General features: G+C 51.4%; 1 protein-coding gene across 3 annotated transcripts in view; it reads left to right on the top strand.

Annotated features, from left to right (window-relative positions):
* Tspan9 (tetraspanin 9) overlaps window positions 1-25202 on the top strand; it is a 184200-nt gene that overhangs the window by 139992 nt on the left and 19006 nt on the right. The window lies entirely within an intron of this gene.

Genomic DNA, 25202 nt, shown 5'->3' with positions numbered 1-25202 from the left:
CCCCAGGGACACTCCAGTACTGAACTGTGTTTCTCAGCCATGTCTCTCTGAGGCAGGATCCCACTTCAGCCTCTGCCCTCCCTCCATTCTTGCTGTGAGCATGGTCTGCATCCTGCTGGCTTGGAATGGAGAACCTGCTTGATCTCTCTGGAATAAAGGACAGGTTTATGGCTTAGGGTTTTGGCTTTTGGGGATCCTCCCCCTCACGTGAAGGAGAGCAGGATCTGCACACCCCTTCTCCCCCCAAAGCTGAAGGTGGGCGTGCACGTGGCTCCTCTAGCTGTCTCTGAGGCCATAGCCAGCTGTTGCCCACAGCGGAAGGCCGTCACTGTGCCATCTGCAGCTCATTCCACTGGTGTGAATTTTGCAAACAACCTTTTTAATCATGTTTATGACTCAGTGTACATTTGCGCAGGTTGGCTTTTCTGCAGTGATGAAGAGGATTGGCTGTACAGCTGACTGGGTGGGTTTACCATCTCAGCTTCCTTGTGGAGTCTCCATGGCCTTCTCTTCCTCTGTCTTTCTCCAACTTCCTCCCCCCACAATAGCTTCAAGAGAAAGACTAGAACATTCCCTCATTTTTGCCTGCTGCTTAGAGTTTACAAAGCATTTTTCTCTTTCCCACAGAAGGGATTCATCCCCCGCCCCACCCCCATTCTACAGGCAGGCAAACCTAAGGGTAGGGAAACTGAGTGAGCTGCAAGGGTGGTGGTTAGAAGTGGCTGAGTTGAGCCCTCAGCCCTGGTTCTGAGTTCATGTCTTTTTCTTACTCTGCTGCACTCATGACAACCCCTTCCTCAGCCTCTCTCAGCTCCTCCTTCCTCTACTCCAGGGACACCTGGGCTGAGCAGTCTGCAGCTGCCGGCCAGCTTACTTTGTGCTGAATTGTGGTTTGTGGTGTTGGTCTGTTCCCACGGTGCCCTTTGTGAATGTCATTTTGTTACCAGGGCTGGCTTCTTCTTTGCTAGCTAGGGAAGCTGGGCTGAGTTCTCTTCCCCAGAAAGCCTGGCTCATTCTTCCCTACCTTATGGCTGAGCCCTGGCTTGGAGTTAAGGACTCTTGGGTTTAGCTCCCCATGCCAGTTACCTTTTATTCCCTGTCCAGACTAGGATTGTCACATGCCCTTGTCTTCCCATTCAAAAAAATGGCATGAAGAGGATGTCTTTAAACCCAGGGACTGGTGGGGCTGTGGATAGGTGCTTTGGGAGAAGTTAGTGGAGGCCATTCAACAGCACAGCAGGTGCTCTGTTAGTGGTTAGCTGTGCTGACCTTGGCCATGAGTATGCTGGCTGGGCCCAGCCAATGGTATGAATTATGGGACTGGCCCATGGTGCCTGTATAGGGCCTTCACTGCCGCCACCCCCAGTGTTTTCTTGCTTCATCTGACTCCCCCAAAGGTATGACCTCCCCAAAGGAGGTCATCCATAGTGGGTTAGGGTCTCCCCAAAGGCTCTGGCCTGGCAGGACATAGCTGGAGTTAGACCTGAGGGCTGCCTATTTGCCCCATGATCCTGACTTCCTTCTTCTGTTTGTGAGGAAGAGCAAACATATCCTCCTTGTGAAAAATGGGAGAAAGCCCAGCCCTGGGGTGCTCTCCTGGGGCCAGGAGAGAATGACAAGGGGCCTGGGCAGGTGTGTGCTGAGTCAGGGCCTGTGTGCGAACACCATCTCCCAACTCCCTGTCGCTGTGAGAAGTGTGCTGTCACATGCCTGGGCAGGAGAATAGCCCCTGCCCCTCTTGGTTGTCATTTTTATCTCCATTAACATGCTCACTGCTGTGTCTCTGTCCCCATAGCCCCAGCCCTCTGGGAGTGAGGACTGTGTGCCAGCCAGTCACCTTGTTCACTGCCACACAGCTGAGTTGGATACCAGCACATAGGTTCAGGTACAGGTCGAGGTGGTTCTTGCCTTTTAGAGGTGGCAGCAGCAGTGACTTTTGAAGCTGCTTTGCTGGGCTCTGCTCAACTCTCACTTGATGTGCTTAGGGCAGAGCTCAACTGCAGTGATTACTGCAGACAGTGTGGGGCCAAAACCTAGAGTCTCAGCTCCAGCCTGCTTCCCTGAGCTGAGTCAGGGGAGGAAGACAGCTTGGATCTGGAAACCAAAATGGAATTGAGGCAGAGAGCCTGACAGAGGTAGGGAAGAGGGCTTATAGGCACAGGGAAGTGGAGGCACGGTAGGCCAGGTGTCATGGCTGTGCTAGCTCCTGTCCTTGCTCCTTTTCCTATTAATTTATTTTGTTTTGTGGCTTTGTTTGATTGTTTGTTATTGGTTTTTGAGAGAGGGTCTTGCTATATAGCCCAGGTTGGCCTGGAACTCATGCTCCTCTTCTTCCCAAGTGCTAGGATGATAGGAATGATACCTGACTCCTGTTAACTTTTTATCATGGTAGTCTTCGAACATACACCACAGCAGAGAGAACAGCGTAACAAACTCTTGCATGATCACCACATGCGTCACCATTCGACCATTTCTTTCTGTTCTCTCCTCTTTCCCTTCCAGAGGGCTGGACACATGCTGTCATCTCATCCTTAGTGATTTTAGACTCTTAAGGAGTGTGTTTGGAATCAGAGCCCCTACTGCAGATTCTGGTGGGTGTGTGAGGCAGCTGATGGAGGCCTGTGGTCCCTTGGGAAGTGGCCAGTCCATAGCTTAGCCCCAGAGGGCGACACCAGTAATGGTTCTTATTCGCTGAATGCTTGCTTCACAGCAGCCTGTGATTTCAGGTACCTCACACACTTTACTTCATTAATCCTCACAACAGTCTTATAAGGAAGAGTCTTCTGCATTTACCATTGTATGGCTATGTGGAATGAATACTCCAAGAGGTTAGGTAATGTCCCTGAATTCACATAGCCAGGTAACAAGGAAATCAGGATTAGAATCCAGGTCTCAGGACCCCAAAGCCTTGTTTCTATCTGTTGTTACGCTCCACTTGGTGCTTAAGATAGCAGTGTGTCAGAATTGCTCTTCTACTCAGTCCCTGTGTGGCTTTTGGGTAGATCAGGGTTCTGACTTGGTTTTCTTGCTTAAAGACTTGTTTTCTTGATTAGAGTATATATTTGAGATCAAAGTGACTCTGATTTTCTCTTGTCCAGGTGAGGCATCTTTCTCACTTGCCATTGTGCAGGTGGCTGGGCTCACTTCACCTACTGGTAGATGTGGAAGGGTAATGGAAGCTCCAACTTCCTGCTTCTGTGTTGTCACTCCCAAGTTTGTAGCCATGTGTGCTCTCTACTTCCAGCCCCCGGAGAATGGGACTATTTTGATCTTTGTCATGTGCTGGGAATGGAAACCAGGGCCTCGTGCCCTCTCAGCACATGCTTTACCACCAAGCCACACCCCAGGCCCCAGTGCACAGATTGTTGTAAGCTGATAATTGCTGACATAGTGTAGTGCTGGTATCAGTGTAGAATGTCAGCACCTTTGTGGAAGTCAACTTAAAGAGGGCACCAGGCAACCTTAAAAATGCTCCTGTCCTTTGACCAGTAACTGCACCGCCACGCTGCTGTCCTAAGAAGATAACCAAGAATGTTGTCGAATATGTTACGTGTTAGGATACTCACTAAAGAGCAGAATTAAAGACAATGAAGGAGAATTGAAGACAATTTTGTTGTCCAACGTTGGGGGAGAGTTAAAATAAACAAAACATAGCATGTGTGTGGATGAGTGAGTTTGGAAGTTATCAAGTGACATGGGGAGCACGTTGACTGTGAAGGGCTTCACATACTGTGACATTTCTCTTGGTGTGCAGTTCTGAGTTTTGGAGAAAACATACAGTTTCCCTTATCTATAGCTTCACTCTCCGTGGTGTTGGTTACCCAAAGTCAATTGTGGTCCAAAAGTGTTACTATAGTGCAATGAAGAATTAAGATATTTTATTCAGTGTACTGTTGTAATTGTTCTGTTTTATTGTTAACTTCTTACTTTGCCTAATTTATACATTAAACTTCATCACAGGTATATATATATGATATATGCATATATATGTATATATGCGTATATATACACGTGTATATATATGTATATAATATACACTTGTATATATATACGTATGTATAGGTATATATATACACATACGTATATATACACATACATGTGTATGTATGTATACATATTATATATTATATATATAAAAGTATACACACACACACATATAAAACATAGCATATACAGAGTTCAATGCTGTCTTCAGCTTCAGGCATCCCCTGGGGGTCTCGGAAGGTGTGTCCCCTGAAGATAAGGGAAGACTGCCTGGATTCTTACCACTACTCCCACACAGTATCATGTTAAGTGAGGAAAAATAGTGGATGGTACGTTCCTAAATTTTTATTAGCATTTATTTATTGTACAAACTAATGGGTTTCACATTTCTAAATCTTAAAGATATGCTTGTGTATGAACATGACTCCTTATGACTGGGACAATATCACAAAAAGATAATCAAACTAGGTAGCCCTGTGTCAGTACCCTGGACAACTGGGCCTTGTCTTTTTAGACAAGCCTTTTCCTCTGACCCAGGTTTCTGCCCAGTTAGCTGGAGCTAGGTGTTCCTGAGTGTCCTCACCCAGCCTGGTCAGCATGGTGGGCCTGGGCTATAGGCCTGTGATAGGTCCTGACCTTGGATGGAGGTCCGACCTCGCCTGTGTGTCTAGGGGGCTGGGGAGGCAGAGCTCTGCCAGCCTGGGGCTCTGGCATGTGTTACTCTGCTCAGTATAGAATGGAATGTTGCTAGTTGGACCATGTCCTGGCTGGTGACCGGTGGAGGACAGAGCCCTCTTCCCTGCCCCCTCCTCACCATTTCTGCCCAGCAGCCTCTCAGGAGTGGGGGGCTTCAGCAGATGGAAAAATTAGAGTTCCTCCTCCTCCCCTGGCAGTATAAGCTGTCAAGGGAGAGAAGCTTCTGCTTCCTCTTCCCTCCTCCCCACCACTTCTGGTGTTCTTAGACCAGCTCCCTGGCTCCTTCTCAGGGCTCTCTTGATCCCCTGGGGTTGACGTTTTTTCTTCCTTTTTTCCCAGCAGTGGGCTTTCAGCAGGCAGGGAGAGACTTGCACAGGGAGTTGGTCTGAGTACCTGCAACTGGTCTTGCAAAGTCATGAGCCACGTGGGATGGAGATGCCACTTCAGGGCACATGCAGCTCCTGCCTGCAGCCTGGGAAGGTGCCTGCCATCTGCCCCTCTCTAGATGGGGTAGGAATGGCTGAAGCCCTGGACGTGCATCTGCCTGGTTCTGGGAGCCCTGGATGTGCCTAGCACTGGTAGGATCATGGTTTTTAGCCACCAACTAGGAGAGCTCCCATGTGTAGATACAGAGCAGCAGCCATGAGGCCAGCCTGCCCCAGTGCCCATGGTGGGGGAAGTCTAGGCAAAGCCCTTGGGAAAATCTGCGGCCCCTAGCAGCCAGGGGCTTTCTTTTTCCTTTGCCAGGCAGCTCTCTGAAGATGGGGACTTGTCTTCAGCTGGCAGCACAGCACAGGTCCCTGCTCAGAGGATGCAACAGACAAATGAAGGGCTCTGGCAGTCACTGGGCTTGACTGCATCCTGGGCAGAGGGGCAGGTTGCTGTTTTGGGAGCCTTGACTCTACCCTGAAGCATGGTGTCTTGGGCAAGTTATTCCCCATGACTGTGTGTGATCTACAAGGACACTTCCGTACTAGTCTCTTTCCTTGTGGAATTTTAGGCAACACTGACTACTGGGTGTTCAGTGTCCCTGTGGCACTCCTGGCCTTTTGATCTTAGTGGGGCAGAGCGTCCAAATGGAGCCCTATAGGAGAACCAAGTCCCCAGGCCTCCTAGCCCAGCCTCTGCATCAGCCTGAGGAAATTGGGATGTGAGTGGATGGTTTATTTACGGGGAGGTATATTTAAAGGAACCAGCCTTTAGAGCTCTTGTAGAGAAAGTAACCCTTGCTGGTTTCTGTGTTGTGCACCTGTACCTCAGCTGCTCAGGAGGCTAAGGGTTGCTTGAGCACAGGAGTTTGCGACCAGCCTGGGCAACACAATAAGACCCTGTCTCAAAAAATAAATAAATAAAATGAAAAAAAAAAAATAAAATGAAAAAAGAACCCAATGCAACAACAGCTCCACCAGCTCTGATCTCCAGGTGTCTTCCAGGAATGTTTGCACCTCTTTCTTTTTCTTTTTTCCGTGGTCCTGGAGTTTGAACTCAGGGCCTTGCACTTGCTAGGCAAGTGCTCTACCACTTGAGCCACACCTCCAGCCCTTTTTCTTTAGTTATTTTTCAGATTGGTCTTGCATTTTTGCCCAGGACCAGCCTGAACCACAATCCTCCTACCTCCAAGACCTCCTGTGTAGCTGGGATTCTACAGGTGCACACTACCATGCTCAGCTTGTTGGTGGAGATGGGGTCTTGCTAACTTTTTGCTTGACTGGCGTTGAACTGTAATCTCCACCTCAAAGAGTAGCTGGAGAATGCCTGCCTAGCAAGTGTGAAGCCCCAAGTTCTAACCCCAGAACTGCCAAAAAAGAGTAGTTGGGATTACAGGCATGAGCCATTGCACTCAGCTCTGCTTCTTTCTCATGCCTGAGTTTCTGCACAGTGGTGGAGTTCCATCCAGTCTGCTGGACTGACCCTTCACATTGCTGCCTCGATCGTTGTGGCCATCAATTGGCAGAACACCTCCTGCAGGCTGGGCAGCGAGCTGGGAGCTGGGTGCTCCCAGCTCTCGTCAGTGAGTTCCTGCAACCACTGTGGGATGTGGGGCTGCACAGAGAGGCTCAGAGAGGTTGAGTAACTCCAGTTTTCATAGGAGTTGGTGGTGCCATCAGCTCTGTGTGACTTAGGCCTGTGCTCGTCTCACAGGGCTGACTGTCCTGTCCCTTCAGTTCCATGCAGCCCAGTCCTGAGCCATGGCTAAGTGGCTTGGTCTGGGAAGGCCTGGTCCTGAGACTAGACACAGGGAAGCAACGAGGCACCAGGCCCTTGCCTCTTCCCTGCCCCCTTCCCCCCTGCCGAGTCCCCTGTCTGTGGTGCTGGCTTCGCCAGGGCTGGCTGAGCAGAGCAATGAAGGCCCCATTGATTTCCTGTCTCCTTAAAAACAGGCTGTCAAACAGCCTGTGGCTTGTGATGGGTGGGAGGTGACTGAGTGCCAGGCCACTGCCTCTGAGAAGCCTTTTGGGATCATAATGCCTCTGCCCTCACCTAGGGACTTGTCTGTCCCCTGTGCCCTCTAATTCTGCCCTTCTGAGAGCTAAAGGCTTCCTGGCCAGGTCTTGGCCCTGAGTCACAAGCTCTCTGGGAAAGGCCCTGGGCACTTGGCCCCAGACGGTGTCTTCCAAGGCATGGCTGCTCACATGATGCCCATTTGGACCACAAAAGTATGCTCAGAGTCAGGGAGATGTCTTTGGAGCTCCATCTTTTTTTTGGTGTGTGTGACAGTACTGGGATTTGAACTCAGGGCCTTGCTTTTGCTAGGCAGGTGCTCTAACACTTGAGGCATATTCCCAGCCTCACCTTCTTCTTTTTGACCCAAACTCTTGACTTTTCCCTAAGAGATTGTCATCTATACAGACGCTAGTCCCCGTGGATGGGTGAATTGGACTCTGCGTTGTTTTCTGGGGCCTCCAAAACCCCTCACCATTCCCACTAAGCCTTTGGCTGTCTTGGCAGGTAAGGGGTGGAGGCCCCACCTACTTCTCTGCCCCATTTGGTAGGGAGCCAGGCCCTCATTCTCTGCCATTTGCAGCCCTGGAACTGATTTCCAGCCTTCCCCAGATGGCATGAGGTACACAGGTGGGAACAAGAGAGGCAGCTGGTACTGCATGCTGGGATACCCCCAAGGAGTAGTCTGGCGGTGTGTGCTTCAGGAGAACATTCTCTCCTGTCACCTCATACCCCACTAAACCGTTGTCCCCATAGGCAGACAGTGAGTGCCCATGGCAGCAGTCCTGCCAGATGGTGAGCCCCTAGCCACCCCCTGACGGGGACCATGTGGCTGATGGCCTCTTTAGTCATGGTGTGAGAGCCAGGCGATGGAGAGAAAAGGCTAGCGGGAGCCAGATTCTGCTGTTGCCAGTGACACAAAAGGGAGTTGCGTGGTCCACTAGGTTTGCACTGCTACAGCCAAAGCTGCAGAACCTTCTCCCCAGGAGTCAGGAGCCTTGAGGGCTTCCTTGACGGCCCTTCCCTCCCCTACTCCTACGGGCAGAGCACCAGGGCTTGCCTTGCAGCATGCAGCACTTCATTGCTGGAGGTCAGGCACCCACCTCTGCCAGCCCCACCCCTGCACTTTTCCAGTCTGGGTGTTCGGACTTTCCAGAGACCCTGTGGTTCCTCAGAGTAGGCTTTTGACGGGGGGGGGGGGGGGGGCGGCTATAAATTTGTGTGCTATAGCCCAGCTCAGGTACGGAGAGTTCCTGGAAAGAAGAGAGGAAGGCAGACTGCTGAGACCCCAACTGTCACCATCTTTCTCCCAGCCTCAGCAGGCACCGTTCCTCTGCTTTCCCCTGGCAGCACCTGGTTCTGGATCTCAGTACCACTCTGATCAGACCATCATGGGCCAGCCAAGCGAGTGAGCAAGCAGATGCCTGGACCAAGGCACGTTTCTTGCACCTGCCAGCCGGTGGAACAGCCCCAGAAGGTGCCAAGCCCGTTTCCGGCTCTCAGGCCTCAGCCAAGAGAGGCGCCAAGGGCGGGGGGCAGAAAGGATGTCCTCAGAACTGCTCCTGGGCTTCCATCCTGAGAGCTAAATGACTAAGCTGACCCTAGCCCTGGGAAGAGACATGATGGTTTCCTTTTCTTCAGACCTCGTTTGTATGCTACAAAAGGAAAAGAAGGGAGGCAGGGTGGGGTTTGCCTTTGATTTGCCCTATGATCTTGCAAAACCTCTGGGCCCCAAGCCACCTATAAACTGAGTAGGAGAAGGACTGTCTGGCTCCTGTCTGTCTACTTTGCCATCTTGCGGGAGGCTGGTGGACCCCGAGCTACCACAGTAGTCGAGAGGGTAGGGTGTGTGGAGACCCAGGCCACATCCCAACCCCCAAACAGCCTTTGGTCACAACACTGAGGTGCAGTGGGTGGGCCCATCATGCAGAGCTGGTGGCAGGCTCCTTTCTGCATTTTGCAAGTGGTGAAGGGTCTCCAATATCATGAAGAGTCTTTGCTGTGCAGACCTGGGTGTTCTCAGAAGTACAGGGAGCACCAGGTCTGCCTACCCCTGTCTTCCAGCTGTGGGACTGTGGACAGCATCCCCACAGGACTCCTATGGTTTATGGCAGTCACCATGGGGCCAGAAGAACGTCTGTGGCCGGAAGCTTGAATCCTATTCACTGTGAGGGTGTTCCCTGCAGTGGGCATGAGAGAGGCCGGTGCATATCTGGCAGAACTTCCCACTTGAAAAGCATGGGTTCCAAGCCCATTTCCCTGTCAGTGCCAAGAGGTTCCAAACCTGTGTGCCCACCTCCCTCCTGACCGTGACCCTCCTGGGCCTGGGCCTCTGGGTAGCCTCATTTGGGCTAGGGCAGAATGGAATTCTAGGTGGTGGCGATTTAGAACTATCTGGTGTCTCCCCCAGTTCTCACTGCCAGCTGCCATAGGTGGCTTCCAGAAACTGCCCAGGCCTGGAGCCCTCACTTGCTTCCTGAGGGTCAAGGCTAGGCCATTCCCATTTGGTGGGTGGGGGTGTCCTGAATGAAGGTGTTCTGCAGAATGTTCATGCTCCTGGGATGCTGAGCACCATGGGGGAGGATGTGGCCTGTAGATGGGTGGAAGGAAGGTTCTGGAGCATGCACATCGAAGGTGCACAGTGAATGTCACTGTGTCGAAGGCCATTGAGTTTATTGAGAAGCCAGCTTGGGAATGACTGAACTTACCTAGGCCTGGCCCTAGAAATGGCCAGAAATGATTTGGCAATGCCTTGAAATTTGCTGAAGAACATTGTCAGATAAAGGAACCTGGGTTACTGCAGGTCACCATGGGCTGTGCTGGTCTACCTGCCCCATGGAGGAAATAGAGATTCTCCCCATGCTGTAGTGGTCCGACAGCAGGTCAGCCTAGGGCAGGAGCCCCGAAGACACCAGGAGGTCTTTTCTGCTTTGGATTCTAAGTGTGGGAGAACCCACAGGAGTCCTGAGGGGGTGTCAGGCTGAAATTACAGGAAGGCCTCCTCAGGGACAGACATGAGAAGACACCTCCAGAGAAGTGGGGGAAGACCTCTTCCATTCTGCAGAGGGTGACCCATGGGGTCCCACCAAGCACATGCCACTGCCTTCCAGTCAGTCTCACTTTTCTATTTTCTATCTGGGTTTGGCACCAGGCTTGGCTCTAAGGTGCTGTAACATGGCTCCATGCCAGGCAGGTACTGGATGTGCTGTGCAGCCCCTGCTGACTTTGCTCTGGGCTGTTTGTTTCCTACTGCTGGGTACCCCAGACTCGGGGTACAAGGAGAAGATGTTCCACCATCCTGCAGAGGTGCCCCTAGCTGAGCTCTGGCCTGTGGCTTCTGTTGCCAGCACAGGACTGTGTGCTCCCACGGGGAAGCTCAGCGGCACGTGAAGGATGATGGATTAGAAGGCTGCATCTTAATCAAATGACAGACCGCCTGTCTGCCTGCCCCTCTTGCAGGGATCCACTCACCTCTCTAGATTAGAGCAGCAGCCACTTCATTTTAATCAGGGAGCTAATGGCTCCCTGTACACCTCTTTTGTGGGATTCTGTTCCCTGGAGATTTGATGTGCTTGGCCTCCCACAGATACTCACACCCCTTGTTGCCTCCCAGACTTCCTTCAAGGTACTATGGCCCCCTCTGCAGCACATACTCTACTCACTTACCTTGGAAATGTTCTGCCTTTCCTGGACAGACTGTGAGGAGCCCTTCCGTGTGGGACAGACATCACATTGCATAGTGCTGGCAAGGACTGGCTGTGCAGATGCATGGTAGGGCTGCCAAGGATGGCTGGGTATAGCAGGTGCTGTGGCCCTTTCGGTGGGGAGGGGGTGCACTGCTCTTTGGCCTCTGAGATGTTGTGCTTTCCTGGTTTTGCTTCTGCCTGTCTGCCTTCTACCCATCTGCTGCTGCTTGCTCTGGACTCAGCATTCTTGCAGTTCGCACCTATGGTCTGCTGCTCTCCTGTGCGCCTCTCTGTGTCCTTGTCAAGCCTGCCTGGTCTCTTGGTTTCAGCTCTGCACTCTTAACAATAGCATCTTATCTTTATAAAGTGCTTTTGTAGTTTCTTAAGCATTTCATATAGGTGACATTCACCTTTGACAATAAGTCTGTGTAGTGGAATAGTTCATTCAGGTTTTGGATGATGCAGTTGACACACAGAATGATTAAGCCACAGTTTGGTTGCAACCCCATTCCCAAAGGATTTGGCCTAGTCAGGGAAGGACTCTCCCTTACCACATTTTGCCTGCACTCCCATGTCTCCATTGAGTCTTCCGCTGTTCCTTCAAATATGTTTCATCTTGCTTCCAAAGCCCTGCTTGGTCCTCTGTGACTTGTTTGGCAATGGGTCCCCCACCTACCCTGTTCCCAGGCTGGGCACCTCTGCCTCTCCCCATTCATCCCACTGATCACTTTCACTGCCATTTCTCAGGTCAGGCCTCACTCACCTTTGGCTCTGTCACTAAGTTCTACCCTGCTCTCCCTATCCCTGTTCCTTTTAATTCACTGGACACACTACTGCCAGATTCTCCTCCCCTGGGCTCAGCTATGTTCGCCACCCTCTCTGTCCCCATACAATATGCCACCAGCATTCATGTTCCTCCATCTCTGCCATTTAGAACTTCCAGTCTTGACTTAAGTCCCCAATGGGGCACACCTCTAACTGTTGTCTGTTCCAACCTGCCACACAGTGCCCCTGCTTGCCCATGATTCCTTCCAGACCAGTCATTTATGCAGTACAGGCTGCCTCCTTTCCCTAAAGCTTCCATCTCAAATGCCCCTTCTTCCATGGAACTTTCCTAGCTCCTCAAGGAGGAACCTCTGGACTCCTGCACTCCTTAATGCTCTTTGCTTGTCCATTGATTAACTGAACTGTGTACACAGCTGATGTTCTGAGGGCAGAGTCCACACAAGGTAAATATAGATGGTGGGTAGTGGCTATTTGCTGAGCACCTCAGTCTAACTGCTGCACTTCTAGGGGTTCACACATGTTATTTGATTGTATGATTAGATCATTTCTATAGGGCAGACATTATATCTTCATTTTATGACTATGTAAACAGCCCCTCAGAGGCTATGCAGTTTATTCAAAGCCTCCAGCCAATGTTGGAGTTAGGACTTGGACTTGGATGTCTGACTGTGGTCCAGCTTGCTCTCCTCTTGCCTGCGTCTTGGGATGAGTGTAGGTGTCTCTTCCTCATCCTCTCACCATGCACAAGAGCAGGGCTGACTTAAAGGATGTATTCATTTTAAAAGAATTAAAATATCTTTAATTTCTCTGCAGAGATTAGAGCTGCCCATACTAGGACAGCAGCCTGTCCATGGGTGCTGATGGGGACACGTTTTGCACAGGGCGTCTTTGAAGGCCAGGCACATTCCCAGCATCCCTGTGGCCCTTCACGGCCCATTGGTTCTTGCATCTGAGAGTTCATCTGCCTTTCCTTGATCTCAGCCATGTTTCACCCTGTGCCACCAAGGGCAGTGATCCCCTTGCCTCTGCCTACTGTGCAAAGCCAACCTACCTTCCATTCGTTCTCAGATGATGCTCTCCACCTTCGAGGGATGCCTGAGGTTCTATTTTGGGATCTGTCAGGCAGGCCTGTGTCAGCACTGTCATCCTCTGTCATTTCACAGACTTTGATCCAACCCTATCAGTCCCCCTTTTCCAGAATATACGCCATGACTTTTTAGTAGTCGCCCCTCATGCCTCTCACTTTTTCACTTGTCTTTGGGTGTCTGGTGTGTTTCCTGTGTGAGACAGCCTCCCCATTAGAGTTGGGGTACCCCTCTCCTAGATGGGTGGGCAGCAGCATACACAGGAAACCATCCCCACTGTACAGAGCAGTCACGAGAAGCCCGGTCTCTGCTCCCACACACAGGCCAGCCTGCTCATGCTGAGGTCAGCCTGTCAGCAGCCACAGATATCATCTGTCCCAGGCTGGCTACTCTGGGTGCCATGGGCATGCCATGGAGCCCTTTCCTGGCACTGTGATGGAGCACAGGAGGTATGCAGAGCTTGGCTCTTGGACTTCTCAGTCCATTGAAGCCTGCCAGGTCCAGGGGACAGCCAGGTTAATGGCCATGATGGGCTTGTTAAGCTGCCCTGCAGAAAGGGTGTGGACCTGGGAGGCCTGAAGTTAGACAAAGGTGGACTGTGTAGCATGTGGGGATGGCCCTGTGCTCTGTCCATGTACTCCTTGCTCATTTCCTCTTAGTCTCTCCTTTCTCATCTCCCCCACCCCATTAATGCTTTGTGTTCCACCTCATGCCAGGGTAGAGTTTGGAAGGACTTCCTGATCTTTGGAGATTGTGGGCATTTGAAAGACTAAAGGCTGTCTTTGGAGAGAAGGAGGCTTGGTGGCATGAAGGACAACAGCAGCAGAGTCCAGGCCACTGGGTGCCACACACTGTCCACTCAGTCCAGTGCAGGGAAGCTGAAGCTGTTACCTCTCCAGTAGGGCCACTCCCTGCTCTGCCACCTTGTCTCTGTGTGTGAGTGACCTAGGGGTGTGGAAAGAGGGGCAGGTTGAAGGGCTGAGGGACTGATCTGAGTGGGGAGAAGGAAGTTGGTTCTTTTTTTGTATGTATGGTACTGGGGTTTGAACTCAGAGTCTTGTACATGCTAAGCAGGTACTCTACCAATTGAGCCCCAATCCTTTTTTTCTTCAGGTTGTGTTTTAGGGTCTTCACTTTTTGCCTGGGTTGGACTCAGACTGCAGTTCTCCTATCTATGCCTCCTGCATAGCTAGAATGACAGGCTTGTGCCATTACACACAGCTTGTTTGGTGAGATGAGGGTCTTGCTGACTTTTTGCTTGGGTTAACCTCAAACTGTGATCCTCCCACCTCCACCTCCCAAGTGTGTGAGATTACAGACAGGAAGTTGATTCTTTTAAAAAAAAAGTTTATTTCTGATCATAAAACTAGTGTGTAGTCATTGGAGAATATTAGAAAGAACACAGAGGCACAAAAAATGGCACACATTAAAAATCACTCAGGATGCTATCCTTGAGGTGAATGCATTGCTCACCTTTTGGAATTTCTAGAGGTAGGGGTGTGTGTGTGTTTCTTCTTTGCAACAGACTCCTTTAGTTTTAAGGACAGAGGGACACAGGACAGTGTGTTCTCGGCACCCTTGGCTACCTGTGGCCCTCCACATCAGACCATAGGCATCAGCAATGCATCCCTGGTGGACTGGGCAGCTGGGCAGCACTATACCTGGGCTTAGAATGCAAGTGAGGGTGAACCTAGGAAGGGTCCTGCTCTAGGAGCTCCTAGTGGAGCATGGAAGGCATCACATGGGAAGTGGCCTGGACCACTACAGGTCATGTGACACTCCTCTCCAGAGCAGAGGGCCTGGTAGAGGGCCACAGCTTTTCTCCCAGACTCCTAGCAGCAGGGCCCTCCCTGCTCAGCCAACACATTGGCTGGCTCTGGTCTCTGGGTGAATGAGGTTGGAGATTGCTTGTTACCTTGTAGATTTTACCACTTGATCCCTGTTCTGCCCTCCATAGCCTCCTGGAATGAGTGCAGCCACTGTGGACTGCAGCCATTCTGCCCACACTTTCAATCCGCCTCTATGTTCCTTGCCGTATCGCCACCCTCTTTCAGTCCCTCTGATTCCCACACTGCTCCTGGTGTGCCCCAAGCCGTCTGGTGTTGGTGTGGCTGGAGAGGGGTGGAGCCCCTGGCCTGCTTCTGCAGCAGGTGAGGCTAGCATGGTGTGGGGAGGGTATGTGGTGGCAGTGAGAGGGGGAAGCCCATTCCAGCCCAGGGAATGGCGCGTAGGAATGTTCATCCATGGCAGGTGCACACATGCCTGCCGGGGCCAGGAGAAACTCCAGCCCCTGGGCTCCCCCCAGCCCCATGCCCTTATATAGTTGTTCTGTGCTCCCAGAGCCTGGCGTGAGGGTGGGGGGACAGGGAGTGAGCCCCTCCTACTGTACACACACGACTTAGATTCAGCTTGTCATTGCAGCTGGAGTCAGCTGTTGGTTTGGGAAGTCTTCCCAGGTTCAGCGTTTCATGGTGCACAGCCAGAAATATAACCCCCTGCTATTTGCCAAGTGCCTTGGATCTTGGCAGACTTCCCTGTGGCCTATTTTAAACTAAAAGGAGCAGAGAGAGGTGCTTCTAGGGCCAAACCAACAAGGACCTGTCCTTCACCGGGCTGAGTGGGCTGCAAGGGGGCTTGTCACAGGAGTCAATGGACGGCTGCCATTGGGAAGGGTACAGGAGATAGGAGATGGGGCTGTTTGGGGGTGCAGCCTGGAGGGAGGATTTGACAATTACATGGGAAATCTTTAACCGGCATTTGGAGACCTGGCTTGCCAGCTTTCCCAGTGACTTGCTGTGCAGCCATGTAAGAGTGTGCCACCCGCTGACCTGTGAACTGACCTCAGAAGTACTCCTGTGACCTCAGGGGATGGCTCACTGGCAGACACCAGCTCCTAAGAAAAATGAATAAATGAGGGAAGGTGATAAAGGCCATTGTGTTACTGACAAGGTGCCTTCTGGGTCAGAGAACAAAGCAACAATGGAAGCTCAAGAGGGGTGCAGTGCAGCTTGGTTTTTGAGGTTTTGGAGTTGGGACCTGACCTGCCAGACTGCTTTCAGACAAGTTCATACTGTGTTTGAGCAGGCGGCGATGGTGGAGCTGCCCACGTGGCAGGCTGTAGCAAGGCTCGGTGGAGAGCACGGTTGCTGCACTCAGGCCACGTGCTTTGCAAAGTGTCCTCATAGATGGGTCCTGCCATGATGTTGAAGCTCAGAGACCACAGGCCATCCTAGGTCCAACAGGGACAGGGGAACAATTTCCCTGGGAGTGTTTCTGCCCAGTGGAGCACCATCCTGGCTGGGCACCCCATCACCTGTGGGAATCTCAGAAACCCCAGTTCCAGTGGGACAGCCCTGGGATTCTGATATCCCTCAGGGGAGTGGAGGGATCAGGGATGGTAGAGTTCAGAGCTTGGGAATGATCCTAGCCACACTGGTTAGTCTGGATGATCGTGCTCCATCTCCTAGGACTGGTTGAATACTGAAACCCCTCGAAACTCCCAGCCTGGTGCCTAGAGCAGAGGCCTAGTTCTGTAAATGAAGGAGATGGTAACTATCATCTTGGAAGCTCCAGCAGAGCCATTCGTCTCAGATCAGAAAGGGCTGCTTAGGACCCCAGGCCTTCTTCCATGCCCTTCCTACACTCGGACCTCCTCCTCTTTGCCCTTGTCCCCTGCCTCATTGGAAGTCTAAGCACAGAGCAAGTCTTCTTATTTCAGAAGTGAGGAGGGGTGAGGGAGAAACCCCTACAAGTCCATGTAGGGCTGGGTACTGGTACCCAGTATGACTTCTTCCGCTGGGTCAGCTCACAGGTGCCTTCTAAGCCAGCATTGTGCCTAGGCCACAAACGCACCACATTTCTGCAGCAAAAGGATGCTAAAGCTAATACTCCCATGGTTCTCTTAGCCATTGTGACTGTTGTGATGGTGACCACAGTGAAGATGACGACGACCTAGCAGCTACAGAATATTTTATAGGCACCAGACATGATGTTAAGTATTGCTCATATATTAACTTAACTTAGCTTTATGATGACCTTGAAGGAGATACTGTTAGTGATCCCAGTGAACTGATATGGAAACTGAGTTGCTAAGGGCTCTGCTTACAAGCGTGCCTTTCCCCCTGTCCTGTCCAGTTTGTCCATGAATGACCTGTTAATGACGAAAAGCACGCCCCACATATTTTCACATGGAGCTTTATCTCTGTAGACTGTAACCACTACATGGGGTGGGAGCTTCATCTATATGTGTATGTTGACTGTTAGTGAACTGTATTTGTCGGTTTCCAGGGTACACAGGGGAGAGGTTGGACAGAGAGCAGCAGCTGCCCCATTGCCAGGAGCTGCTTTCACGCCAATCTGCCCACCCTGTGGGCTTCCTGCTATGGCCACAGCTCCCTTTGTCCCCCACAGCCCAGAATAGCAGTCTACAGTCAGGAGAGACAATGAGGAGCAGGGCATGTGGCTGGGCTAGAGGGCTGATGGTGCAGGGACAGTCAACCTTGGGGCTTCCGGCCTGACTCTGCCTCGCCAGCACTGGGCTTTTTATAGAGGCTGTGTTAGGCAAGCCCAGTGAGCTAAGCATGGGCCCCATCTGACCATGGCATATGGACCCTTCACAGAGGTGGCCTAAGGAGACGTGGCCCCTGGGCTGACCTGGGTTTGAATCTCGTCAGCAGCTGACTCGCCCTGCCCATAGCCATGTCGCGTAACAGGAGCAGCAGATCAGGGCAACCGAAAAAGGAAACGGCTGTGCCCAACCCAGCTCTATTATTAAACTTCCCTCTAGCACTTGTTCCTCACTCAGCGCTTTGCCACCATGTTCATGAGATTGTCCCTGGGGCACTGCAAAAGAATGTGGCCATTGTGAGTTGGAATAGGTGGGGACAGTAGACAGCACCTGGGTCTGTGTTCGTTTCAGAGAACCACTGATGGGATTTCCTTTTTGGTGGCAAAAGGGTGACTAGCTATCAGAGGGAATTTTCTGGGATATCTAACATATATCCCAGAAGTCATAGTGCCTTTTTCTTTTAGGCCACCCTGGGAATAAGGCGAATGTCTTTGAGACACTTATGTTGTAGGTGACATCTTGTACGAGCCAGTAAGTATACCCTAATGTTTAGGAGTGTTGGGAGTTCTTAAGATTTTTGCTGGCGTGGAGGGAAGAGTAAAGTTCCATAGAGGTGGCACATGCATCCTATAGTGGGCAAGCAGGACCCCTCTTGGTGTCTATAGCCTTGCCAGGGCACAGGTTGGGCAGAGTCCTTGAATTGAGGATCAGTCTTTCTGTTGCCCAGTGTCCTTCAGGCAGGACTGTCAGTAGGTCACCCACCTCTTATACAGAAGATGGGGACTTCCTGCACCCAGGACAGACCTGTCTTCTTTTACACACTCCCGGCCCTTTTGTTCATCTGCATTTCTTGAGATTAGTTGGGTTTTCAGGAGCCAGGATGAAGGATGGGAAGGAGAAGAGCTGACAGTAGTTGGAGGTGGTGGGGACACCCGGGCCTGAGGCTTAGTTAGGAACTGGCAGGGAGGCCACAGGAGCTGAACCACATCCTATAGAAGGCACAGGATGTTCATGAGGAGTTGCATTGGAAAGGCACTGTGAATGACGCTCTTCATGTATCAGAGATGACAGGGCCAGGACCACTCAGGCACCTCCCAAGGCACTTCCTGCAGGGCCCTGTGCAGGAACAGCGCTGTGGCGGAGTCCCTGGCGCCAAGGCCACAGGCCTGGTGCTTGGCACTCTGCTGTGATGGGAGGTGTCTGATCCCCCCACCCCCCAAAAGTGGGTGGCTTATAAATAGCATATGACGGCCACAGTGAGAGCTGCCTCTAGCGTAATTGTCGATTTTGGGAGTGTCCTGGCTAGGGTTGGGAGGGATGGCCAAGGTTAAATTTGGACCCGCTGGTTGATTGGCATTTCTTGAGCTGGGTGCTAATCCTTCAGGTCAGATAAGCTCCCCAGCGGCGCCCCTGATCTTGACTTTGGAGGCCAGGTTAATTTTTTTAGGGGGACTACAGAAAAACTAAAGTCATGACTTTTTTGTGTGGCCTAAAACAGCAGAAGCTGTAGGAGAGCCAACTTCAATGGGGTCCACCCAAGGGCCTGCTGGTTCCTGAGATACACTGTGGTTGGGTGGTGACCATTTTCTTTGGGGAGGCCTATCTGGGGCAGCCCTGGAGTTAACGAAGACAGAACTGTTTCTTCTCCTAGGGGAGTAGCTGAGGCCAAGGGAGAACCTGGCTTTGTGGTATATAGTGGGGGTGAGGGGGTGGCAGCATTAAAGGTGGAGCCTTCCTTCTGCTCACTCTGCCAGGCCCTTCATGGTGTGAGGAGGTGAGAGGCCCTTCCCACCAGCTTTCTAGTGCCTTCTCCAGCCTGGCAAGCCAGGGCAGCAGGCTCCTCTCTGTTGTCCTTGGCCTGGTATCCGCTGTGCTGCTCCAGGCCTCAAGTGGCAAGGGTGGCCTTCTGCAGAGGTGAGGGTGGGTTCTAGCCTGAGCACTCCGTTGGGACTTGAGGCAGTGGTGGGGCTGTTCTTGCTCCTTCCCCTTTGGTGTCCTGGGGTCTAGGCCTGGTTTTCTTTTCTGAGTTCCCTGTGTCCTCCCCTGAGGACAGGGATCTTGCTCTGCTTCCTGCTGGAATTTATAGGACACGTTCGTGCGTTTCTTGGAAACTCCTCTTTCTAGGACTGTAAAACTTGGTCCCCACGGAGTGATGTGGCCCCCAATGGGTCATCCTCTGCTTTATGGCTGTGTCTCTCTGTGGCACACCCTTCCCGTCACAGAGCCAATGCATCCAAGAACAACAGTGACTGCTTGTTCCATTGTAAACTCCACCAGCTGAAACCCACGGATACACTGTGGGGCTATATTGTGCCCAAGAAGCTCTTCTGTTAAAAGCCCGGCCCTGCTGCTCTGTACTGAATCTTTCATACTGGTCTGTTCCCACTCTCATGGCCTTCTTATATACTGACTTCTTCTGACCACCTGGGGACAAGGCCCGAGACTTCAGAGAGCTTCTGCTGCAGGTGCCACGAGGTAGAGAGGATCCTATCCACTCCTTCTGCACCTCTGTGTCCTTCCCCAGAGCAAGATGTGGCAAAAGGTAGAGCATCTTGCTTGTCTGTCAGGATGGGTCAGATGGAGGAGGCTCTTCCTTCCAGCAGAGGCTTGGTGTATTTTGGAAGGATGTTGAAACTTCCCTTCCTTGTTTGCTATAGTGAACTGGTACTCAGGGAGATGGTGCTGCGATCAGCTCGTGGGGGATCTTGACCTCCAGACCAGAAGGCGTGGCTCCCCAGAGGGCACTGGACTGGGTGAAGCTCCTGAGCATGGGATGTCCTGGTGAAGGCATTCTAGAAAGAGTGGATGAGGCCTGGCATGGCGGCAAATTCCCATAATCCCAGCTACTGTGGAGGCAGAGATCAGGGTGATTTCAATTTGAGGTTGGCCCAGGCAAAAAGTTATCAAGACCCTCATCTTAACAAAGAATTCAGATGTGGTAATGCATGCCTGTCATCCTATCTACCCAGGAGGCAGAGGTGGGGGGATACAGAGGTAGAAGGATCAAGGTCACAGTCTGGCCCTGGCAAAAATACAAGACCCTTTCTGGAAAATAACTGAAGCAAAAAGTGTCCAGGTGTGGTTGAAGTGGTACAGCACCTGCCTAGCAAGGAGGACCTGAGTTCAAAACCCCAGTGCTGCCAACCGAAAAAGTTCTAAGAATGAATGAATGAATGAATGAATGAGTGTGGAGAAGGGCAAAGTGACCATTGCCTTCTCCTTGCTTCAGGGAGTAGCTGGGAGCAGTTGGATCCTGACCCCTCCTCTGGGTTTCAAGCTACTCTTTGGCATTTGAGATTGAGGTGTTGGGTGACCTTGGGGACACTCCTTTTCGTTGTCTCTTCTTTCCTTCCACCAAGAATTCAAGGAGCTAGGAATAAGCAGCACTGGCTGCACCATGCCACGACCCCTCCCCTCTCCCCCTGTCTCCAACACCCTCCCCAGCCACACTTGGAAACCCAGGTCTGTCTGGGGCCAAGCTTCCAGAGGCCACTTCCCACAGAGACACACTGGAATTTCACACACTGCAAACCATAGCAACTAGAGATGGGGATTAGAGGCAGAACCAGCAGGCCTTGCTGACAGTGAGTGAGGGAAAGGAATCACTCGTAACTCTTGGTTTCCCTGTGGCTTAGACACAAGTTCTGCTGTGAGTCAGGTAAGTATGACACGCCCATGAGGCATCCAAATGGAGGTGACAACTAGGGCAGTAGGTGGCAATTCTGCAGCTCAGAATTCTGCCTACTGCTGTCAGGTGGGGCAGGCCCTGAGAGCATTCTGAGGTGCCTATGCTGCTAGGAGTCATTCCCAGCAGAGTTCATGCTTAATCAATGAATGGAAGAGAAGCAAGATGATTGCGTGAGTGAGTTACATGGGGAAAGGCCACTGGCAGCCTGGCACCACATGGTGGGATGGGAATGTGTTCCCATTGACACAGCATTTCTGTGCCAGAGAAGAATTTGGATGTCCTTGGTACTCATGGAAGTGGGGCTGGCAGGGGAGTTTGGGGGGGTTTCCTCTGGAACCAGCTGAGTGCTACACAGAGGATTTGTCCCATCCATGGTACCAAGCTCTGAGAGTTTACTGCAGAGCTTGAAAACAGGCTTCAACTCAGAAAATATCTCATGGGAGCCAACTCTCTGTGAGGCACAGGAGATACAAGATGAGGAAGACATAGTCCCAGCTACTCGGGAGACAGAGGTCAGCCCCACCAAAGGTAGCAAGACCCTGTCTCAAAAACAAAATGCAAACCAAAGGGCTGGGTGTGTGGCTTAAGTGGCAGAGCGTGTGCAAAGCTCTGGGGTTCAACCCCAAGTACTGCTAAAAAAGGGGAAAGAAGATGAGCAAGACATGGGCTTGCCTCTGGAGTTGAGTCCAACAAGGAATGAGTATGTGGAGGACAAATGTGTTAGGTGCTGAGAGGAAGGCGTTGGTTGCTTCCAGAGCACAGAGGGTAGGAAGGTGGAAGTGCTGGTCCCTTCGTGGAAGTGGGAGACATTGCTGAGTGGTGGAGGGTAGAAGGAAGGGCATGTTGGTGGGAGAAGAATAGAGAGGTGGATGGGCTGAAGACATGGTATATGCTCCCAGAGAGATCAGCACTGTGGACTGTAGGGAAGCTGTTGAAGGTCCTGAGTGAACCACCATGCTGAGGAGCTCAAGCTGCATCCTGTGGACTGGAGGGGTCTCCGGGGTCTTGAAGATTGAAGAGGAAGTGTGATGTGCTCTGCACAGAGTGTTTGGATTGTAGCAGTAACATAGGAAGCAGGGTAACTGATAGGATGCCTTCCCAGCATTCATCCAAAGGGATGAGACCAGGAAACAGACAGTGGGAGTTTAGGAAGAGGGATGCAGGAGATTTGCAGGATGTGGCCCAAGGGTTTGGTGGGGGCTGACATCTAGAAGGGTAATGATGACGATAGCTAACATTTACGAGTATTTGTTACACGTGAGGTCATGTAGATATTTGGTGTTGTTTAATATCCACAGCAACCTTGTAAAAAAGTACAGTGAGCATTTTGCAGGAGAGAGCACGTAAGCATCATTTTACAGATGAAAATTTATCCAGTCAACGCGCCCAAAGTTACATCTGGTTCAGAGCTCAGGTGTTGTGTCCAGAGCTATATGTTTCCCACTGGCCCCAGGTCTGTTTTGATTCCCAGATGGAAAAATGGACGGAGAAACACTTGCCCTGGGATAGGGACATAGGAGAGAAGCACATTTTTCAGGAGATGAGGACAGACACCTGATTCAGAAGATGCCGTTCAGAGCTGGGTGGCACACAGGAAGGAAGCAGTAATTTTCAGTGCAAGCAGGGGGCTTGGGCACTCTGACTTTCAAGGTAGTGTGGGCACCCTGCCTGGGAAGCTGTGGTTACTGTCCTCACATGAGCTGGGAAAGGAAGACTGGAAGTGTCCTTGGGTCTGTGTACCTGGTGTAGATGACAAGATCCTGACTGTGTTCTGGTTTTCAGCTCCCTGTGTTTTGCCCACAGCCTGGTGGCATGGGCTTTGCATAACTTAGGACCCTGGCGTAGAATTGCACCTCCACTGTCTTGGTGGCCCCTGGTGACATGCTTCTGCAGAGAGGGCAGACTCTGTAGGGTTACCTTGGAGGTTTGCTTTTACAAACCAGGTCAGAGTTTTCCTGAAGTGAAGCCAGGCTCTAGTTCCCCAGAGCAGCTGGGGCCAGGAAACTTGAAGCTTCTCTCTCCAAGTAGAACTTTTTTTAAATTTAAAAAAAAAATTTTTAAGTAATTTCTATTTCCAGAGATGCAAAGGTGACATGCAGATGGGAGTTCTATTTTGTGGGTACCCTGGAGGCAGCCCCTAAATCCATCCACTTGCAATGTTATTTCTTCTGACTTGTGGCTGCGGTGTCTCAGAAAACACTCTTGAGAGCTTAGGGGAAACATGGAGCTACAAAATGCGAGCGTCTGCATTCTGCCCTGTCTTCTCTCCTGTCTCTTTTTTCCTGTTTCTGTTGAATAAGCAAAAGCAAGAGCAAACGTATTCCTCAGATCTCATATGAAAATGCGTAGTAATTGTTTCTTTTTGCTATTGTCAATATGTTTCTGTTCTGTTTACTGAACTTCGTTCTCTGCTCCTCCTGCCAGCTCACAATTTAAAGGTCACCCTTGGTGTAGGGATCCTTTTGCCTTTTATAACATGGCCTGGGTGGTGGGAGCCATCGTCCTTACTGCAGGGGGTAGGATGAGCATGAGGGTTGGGGCTGCTGGGACATGCTCTGGAGCCCTGAGTCCCCCAAACCTCCCCTAGTGTACACATGACTCAGCTCCTTCCAGACACAGGAAGCACCCGGACACAGAAGTAATTGATTTTGATTTATAGCCTGGTCAGGGGTATAATTAGCAGTCTTGATTTAATGTCATTGTGGCCTGGAATCTTTACCATCTTCTGTGTTTGTGTGCATTTCAGTGGTGGGTCCCTAAGGCAGGTGGTATGTTGGTCTTGATCCTTGATCATGGACCCTAAGCAAGCTGCATCTCCAAGCCTTCATTCCTGAGCCAGGAGATTCAGATTGTGATGTGGTCTCAGACGGGGTGAGCATAAATGATGTAGCATAGCTCTGGCTGGCTCACTTGGTGCCTGGTGGACATCTTCTCTTTTGTGCTCCCTTCCCTGACAGGAATGTGGCCATTCTTCTTGGGTGTACCTGGTTCCAGCCTCTTGGCTTGCTTAGTCTTTGGGACCTCAGCCTGCTTGCCTGGGAAATGGACTCATAATAATCATCTTCCTGCCTCACACAACTGTGGAACAGACTGATGGATGTGAAGTCTCAGGACTTTGGGTTGGAAAGGACTTTAGACGTTATTCATTTCACCTTTATTGTATAAGCTTAGAGGAGGCCATCAACATGCCCCAGGCCACACAGCTGGTGAGCAGCCCACTGTCAGTGTGCTGTGCTTTCTAGGTTTTCTCACACTGCTTTACCTGAAGGTCTACCTGTCTACTAACCCACGAACATATGTGAGGTGCGCACCTCTCCGTGTGTGGATGGACAGATGGCCCCTCCCCTGCCATATGCTTGGTCTGATGAGGAGGCTGTGCACCAGAGCATCAGTTGACAAGGTGCCTGTTGCCTCTGGCATGCTTACCTTGCTTCACTGCCTTCCCTTTTTCCTGTGCTCCTGCAGCGCTATTTCCAGATGAGGCCTCTCTGTGCCCAGTGTCTGCTGTACATGAGGGAGGTGCACGAAGAAGTTACAGTGGGGAGGCAGGGAGGGGATTCTGACATCTGTAGGCAGAGCATGCCCAGTGAAGGTCAGCACTCACTGTGGTAGAGGGGTATTTCAGGTGGTGAGTGGTGCAGATGGGTGGAGCCACTGTGACAAGGGGCTGGCAAACCCAGTGGAGTTGCTGGGGGTTCAACTCAGCCATGAAGGCTGTGTAGGGGACTGAGAAAAGTGCTACTGGGAAGAGGAAGGCATTTGTGTGGGGGAAAGGCTGGGCAAGGCCTGGAGGCAGAGGCATAGCAAGTGCATTTGGGGGTGTCGAGGTTCAAGCTAAGGAGGGATGGGTTCCATGAGAATGTTTTTATCTTTGGGAAGGCTTCGTAGTGTCAGTAATTGGGCAGAAAAGTATCTGAGTGATTTAGCTGCCTAACAGAGAAACCGATCTTTACGGCAGCTCATGGCCTTGCTGATCACCTGCCTTTACTTGTCTCCCTGACACTTGGCTCATCTGCTGAGTATGTAACAGGACAGAAGGAGGTATGGGGTCTTCCTGAGTCTTCCCCTCTCAGGTACTCCAGTTGAATGGGGCACCTGGGACCCAGCAAGAGATGGGAAGCCCTAGTCTGGCTTTGAATTCGCTTTGGCCCCTTCTGGGTCGCAGAGCGACTTCCCACCCGCCCTCGTGCCCGCCTCAGCCCGCCTCCTCTTGAGCTGGCTTTCCGCTTATCTTAATTTATTGATGAAAACTTGTTTTATGGTCCAGA

The sequence above is a fragment of the Castor canadensis genome, chromosome 6 (assembly GCF_047511655.1).
Source record: "Castor canadensis chromosome 6, mCasCan1.hap1v2, whole genome shotgun sequence".
Lineage (NCBI taxonomy): Eukaryota > Metazoa > Chordata > Mammalia > Rodentia > Castoridae > Castor > Castor canadensis.
The sequence above is the reverse complement of the archived record's forward strand: the minus strand, read 5'-3'. Positions and strand labels throughout refer to the sequence as shown.